Raw genomic sequence first — 6,735 nt, 5'->3', positions numbered from 1 at the left:
GGGAGAAAAACTGTTTGAGTGTTTTTCCTTCACCTGGTGTAATTTCATTCAGCTATCTAACATACTGAAGTTGCCCCCAAATGACACTACTGAGAGAGATGGAGAAAAGGGAGCATGAAGGAAAAGAGAGAGAGGGAAGGAGACAGGGGGAAAAGATCACAGAGCTCAAGTCATATGACCATAAAAAATCAATGAAAATTCATTACAAAATAATACAGAAAAATGTTTTGATTTATTTACTTTGCTCTGAACCCTACTCTTCAAGATTCTTTATTGTTTTGCTATTTACAAAGTGCTAAGAGATTTCTACAACAGAAGTACTTCACTGTTTTATTAAAGACTATTTTAAAACAAGTGCTGAGCAATTTATAGAAAAATCCATGTTCTCTTTAGCCCATGTGATTCAGCTCTACCTGTTAAAGGCTCAATAAACTATTATTGCTTCATATTATTGAATAGTTGCAACTATGAAAACAAAAATATAACGGCTTCACATTCCCATTCATTCTTCACACTTCCCCCAGCCTTCTCTCATCTCCTTCTAGGATTTTATTCTTTCTTCCTTTCACCCGATGTCTATACTTTCATTGTGTATCAGAATATAAATTCATATTCTTTAAACAGTGTTTTCAGATTAAAGCACAAGTTTTCACCTGAAGTGTATAGGTCTCTGCTGTGTTTCACAATTAAAAAAGAAAAAAGTAGCTCTGACAGGTTCAGATTTTCACTGTTCAATTTCACACTGGGTACAACTGAGGAAACTTCAGATGCAAAAGCAGTATAATGTACACAAACGTATTTTTTTTTCCAACAGAGCACACACTGAAGTGGTTGGCTTATTGCCTAAGAATCAATTATCAGAATTTTTTCTTTAATTTTAATAACCTCATCTTTGAATATAGAAATTCCAAATATTTTTCTCTAAGATTTTGGGTTTTGCCTAGCAAATTTAAGCCAAAATCAGAAGTAGTAGCGTCTGTTGTTTCTGCCTAATAATTAGTACAGGCAGCAGGGTTACAGAGGTTAATACAAAGAAATCATTTGCTTCTGCCTACACATAAGAATATGAAAACACTTTTCAATGTAAACATACTTGAGATGCTGAGGGATGTTGTGAAGAGTTAAACTGTGGGTCTTGAGTAAATTCATTTGTTTGACAAACGAGAGACTGTTTCAAAGGTTATCTATGCCTGGAAGCTTATACCAGACATAGAGACTCCCCCCACTCCCCTTCTTTTTTTAATGTGGGTTTGGGACACTGGGGTGATAATAGTATGTATTACGAATGAAGTGTAGTAATTAGGAAGAGTGAAAGAGAAATGATCTTTTTTTCCAGTTATTCAAACTGGTTACTGCTTGCTACCCCAAAGGCCAAAATACCTTAACTACTGGTAAGTCAATGAAATTATTTTCCAGTCTTGTGAATTGACACAGCAGAATACAAGATCTTTTAAAAACTTATTTTGCAGTCGAAATAATCCCATCAGGCCTTCAGTGTTTGGTGGCAGTGTTTTGATCTCTGAGAAGAAATATACAAATTAGAATGGGGACCCAGTCACCACAAAGTGACCATTTAGTTTCGGTGGAGTCCACATTAGTGCTGACAGAGCAACACCTACTGGCACATTTATAAAGTGAAGTGGAAACCAACATGGCCAGAAATCAGTTCCTCCATCTTAACGAGAAAAATTACAACCTGATTTTTACCTGCAATGTCTACACATAAAAGAGACTGCTTCCAAATGAAAGAATGGGAAGGAAAACTATAGTTGTCGAAGAAAAATAACTCTTTATGTTTAGAGTGCCACTAAGACTATTGTTACACTTCTCTGTAAACTGAAGTTGCCATTCATCCTGCTTCTAAAAACTATGTCATACAGATCACAGTTGAGACTGACTCTCCTCCTCCCCCTGCTTCTTCTCCGTCTTCATACATTCTTTAAAGGGAGTTAGGGAGTTACAGGAAGCCATTCATGAGAGTACTAAATAGATTGAAGTAAGCTGAGAGGCATCATTTTTATTTTTACCACAGATATGAAGTCTAGTCACCAAACAATGAATAATACAACATGTAATGTCATAGTCTGCCAGCTCTAGCAACTCCTAAACAACATCTTAACTTAAAGAGATGTTCAGGAACAATAAGGACCACAAAAAAATAGAGCTGAAGAGAATATAGTAAGTACCAAAAGGAAAACACATCCAGATTGCTGCTAATCCCAAAGTTCAGCAGAATTTGACCCTGCCAATATTTAGAAGAGCCATAGCTCCTGTTTAAACTCCTCTGCTCTGTAATAATTCCTCAAAAAAACCAGCCCCAGAAAAGTAAATAAGAAGCCATGTGCTGCCAGTTAACCAAGTTGTAAGCTGGGACGCTGATCAGCTTCTCCTCCGCTTTCTCAAGACAGGCCACATGAAGTCTTCATTCATCGACAAGCAGTCCACTGAAGGAATTCAGGAGGTGGGCAATATGAACTCCGTACTAATCGTGGGAAGCCAAGGTCTGAGGGAAAGGAATCCAACCCAAGCAAGTCTGGTCAGTTCCAAAACCCTGAAATACAAACCCCTTCCTTCCTAGATGAGGTAGTAATTTTTACTTCCAGACTTCAAGGATTACATAAATTGAGCATCTGCTATTCTTAGTCAGCGCAATTCCACATTTCAGTTAAATTGGACTCCATAACAGTTTTATTTCTTTAGTTAACAATGTAGACACATCCATAATCCCTGAGGCAAATTTTTTAAGCGTTCCATTGATTTAAAGCTACCGAGGTTGATGGACTCTTGGGGAACGTTAGGGAATTTTGTGTTCCCCAAACACAGGAATGTGTGGGTTTTGTACATAGCTGGAATAATTCTAGATCTTTATCACCTGATGCTAGATTCCTGGGGCCATCTCCTAATTTCTCTCTCTGAAACTAGCCTTAACCCCTTTCTGAACATTCCCGCCAGAGTTGTCTAAAATATTTCTTTCACCAAGTCATGTCCCTTCTCAGAAACCTTAGTTGCTCATCTTGGCAAATAATTTTCTAACTCCATAGCTTAATGTTCTGTTTTCCAGAGATGAGCCCAAGCTTCTTTTCAAACATGGTTCTCGTTAGCCCATACACAAACCTTCCTCTCCTGTCAGGCTAACCAGTACGGTTAATTAACCTCTGTCTCTCATGCACATCTTCATCAATATTGCCTCCATGTCTTAAGCGTGGTGTTTGCCTCCTCCTTTCTCTGTACTATCACTCCTACCCCTTCACTCATCCCTGCAGCAGTGCTTTCTCCATTCCCTCTATCAAAATCTTCTAGAAATCTCTATTTAGGCCTCAACAGTATGCCAGCCCCACATGAAGAATTCCTCTGATTTCCTTACCAAGTTTTTGCTGTTCCAGACACATCCTATTTTGTAATTTTACTTTTCGTGTGCATATGTTCCTTCTTCCTAATGTGGCAACAAACTCCTCTAGCACAGGGATGGAACCTTACACTTTTGTATAGCTCCCATAACTCCAAACACAGCACACAAATCTGAGAGGTGAAAAAAGAGAAGAGAGTAAAAAGCTTCAAAAATTACTAGAATTACAATCTGAGAATGGTACAAGTTATCATCTAGAATGAAAAATAACTGCTATCTTTAAGCACTTTCACATGCATTTTCTCATTGAGTAAAGTATTAGTATCTTAAAATAGAGCTAAGAAATCCAGGAAACTCTCAGTTTCCGAAGGAGAAGAAAACAGAAAGGGCAGTGGAGTTGGAATGTCGGGTACCTACAACACCTTCTCAATGATTTAGTCACTCTTGTTCAAGGAGGATCCATCTCCTGTGATACTGCCATGATATATTTTCCGTAACTTAAGGTCAAATAATTGCATTTTCTTTCATTTTTTTACTGTGGCAAAATATATATATATAAATTACTACATAGTTTAGGAGTGACTGCATTGTAAATTATACCTCCTCAGTTCTTCCTCACTGGATATTCCTTTTCCACTTTAAAAAGAGATTTTTCTTTGACTTTTGTACTTACCTGTTAGGAACACATGTTGGGAAAACTGGAGAATCCTTTATAAATTGCTTTAGAGGCTCAGGAGATGATGGATATAAAACTTTGCTCTCGAACACAAGTCACTCTACAAATTCCACTTATTTTTATTATTGCTGCAGTTATTATAGAATATTCTTAAAAGCTAAATTTTCCTCATAATAAAATGCATTTGGCATCTCAACAATTAAACCATTTTACACTAAACCCTCTTTCAAAGAATATCAAAGTCCTGTGCATTCCTGTGGTTTGTTTTTCCTACCATGACACCTCAAATTACTGTCATAGTAAAGTCAAATGTTATGATAAACTGGGCCTGTGATCAGCTTGCTTTTGGATGTCCTTTCAATGTAATATTTCCTTCCAGTCATCAGTTTGAAGCTAGAATCACTCAGGGTTCTCAAAGGGCAAAAGATAATGAGTAATCTTCGGAGCCCCAGAGATGGACAGGCAAGCTGTCCTCCCCACGAATGTCATTAGTAAGGGGACTTCTAAGAGGGAGTTGAAGGGAGGCAGGGGGTAGATGGAGAAAAGGAGAAAACATGGCATTCATACGATGCAATTTCCATATAAACTACTACATGAACCAAAGAAATATACCTAAAGCTAAACAAAGTTAGTACAAACTCTGCTAAAATAATTGGCATTGGGGAAGATAAATAAGCTACTGCCTATTGATCTGAGTCCTTTTTGCCCTTTAGTTCTCACTTGACACCACACAGTGGTATTTCCCTTCATGACCCCAGTGTCTTGATCTGAAAACTTAACCAGTGATTTCTCACTGAAGGGGAGAGAATAGTTTTGTTAACATCTGTTTTTTAGGCCCTTTTATTTTTAAGTTCTTGTTGAAACCTCCTTGATCTGCCTACCAGGGAATTGGAGCACATACCATGTGCCTGCCGCCTAAATCTCTTTGCTCTTTATTTGTTCTACGGAATATTGATTTAGATTTTGGCCTATTCGCATTGCTTTAAACTTTTAAACACTGGCTCCTATAGCTGGAGGAAACACTTTGCTGAAGCTAAAATCATCACCCAAGAGAACTTATTGGGGAAACACACAGACCAAAATTAGCCCCTGGCTCTGAATGGACAGCTCCCATTGAAACCAGTGGAAGCTGAACTCTCAGGATTTGAAGACATTTTCCTTTACATTGAATATAAAGGCTTTTTGAAAGGGTTGGGCTTATTTGAGTTTCTGTTAAAGTAGCTGAATTAGCTCTTTGTCATATTATAAAAAGAGAGGCAGTATTTCTTCTCCAATTTGTCTCCTAAGGGTTCTTTTGATATCTCACAAAATTGCAAAGACATACTTTTTTGTTTCTGTACACTGATTGTTTAATATTACAAAGGACCAGGCATTACACCAAGCATGTTCAGCCTTCTATAGTTCCTGCAAAATTTTACTATAACATTTCCTAATCCTTTACAACCAAAATAACAATCAAAACAGAGTAATGTTGAGAATCAAGATGGGGGAAGGGGAAAATGATAGTAGAAAGCTAGCAGTGTGATTCTCTGATGATAGGAAAATGTTCAGTTCTGACTTTACCAACGACTACTGCCATAAATCCTTCTGACTCTTCAGAAAGCTCTTTCATTATGCTGTGTTTGGTGCCACTGAGAAAGATCAGACTCCAAATGCATCACTTTGTAGCCAATCTTACTGCTGAAATGTTCAGGATGAATTAACCGGCACAAACTGCCTCTAACAGTCTGCAGCTCCATACGTTCGGAAAGATGCAAGTGCTGTGGATGTGCTGACCACAGGAAACCTCTGCACCAGCACAAGTCCTCCCACTGCATGACTCAGCAATACAGCACTTCTCCAGGGCTCATCTGGAGGCTAAAGCAGCATGACTGCAACTTACTCGGGAGAATCTTGCCCTGGTTTCCCCATCTGACCACAAATATAAAATGCATGCCATATACTTTGAGGTAAATAAGTGAACCAGTTCTCAGTTATTATTACACCTCCTGTCTGTAATATAATTCTTATGCAGAAGCAATTAACTAATGTTTATTGAATTTGAATGAATGATGAATGAGAGATGCCAGATGACACAAGGTACCTTATGGGTTCATAGAAAACAAACCTTGAAAGACTTTGAGATAATGTAGTCCAGTTCTCTACTCGGAAAGTAAGACTACGCTTACACCACAGGCACAGGCTAAATGACAGAGCAATTTGGAGAGCACAGAGATGGGAACCTGACCTGGTCTAACAGGTTCAGAGAAGGTTCCCTGGAAGCCTTGAGTCTTGAATTCAGTCTTAAAAATTATAAAAGAGCATGTATATGTGTGTATAAGTACTCCAAGCAAAGACAACATTCCAGCCAGAAGAGAGAACAATGGCATGGAGACGAGAATCTGTATAACAAATACGAGTCAGGTTGTGGAGAAGAGTTAGAGAGTTTGGCAGAGGCCAAACCATCAGGAACCTTGGTTGGCAAATTAAGGGGCTTCAGATTTTCCTGTAAGGAGGTTTACCATTGAAAGGTTTTAGGCTAGAGATGACAGGGTCAAATGCGTTTTAGGTAGATCATTCTGGCTGGTTGTTGCAGGATGGAGTTAAGGAGAACAAGCCTGCAGGTGTGTTAAGTGAATGTTGGAGATGTTACGGTATTTCAGGTGAGAGCAAATGAAGGCAAAAACAAGGGAAGTGGTAGTAAGGAATATGTTAGAAAGTGAAGTCAACAGGA

Source organism: Equus quagga, chromosome 7 (genome assembly GCF_021613505.1).
Source record: "Equus quagga isolate Etosha38 chromosome 7, UCLA_HA_Equagga_1.0, whole genome shotgun sequence".
Taxonomy (NCBI): domain Eukaryota; kingdom Metazoa; phylum Chordata; class Mammalia; order Perissodactyla; family Equidae; genus Equus; species Equus quagga.
Note: the sequence above shows the minus strand (reverse complement) of the source record.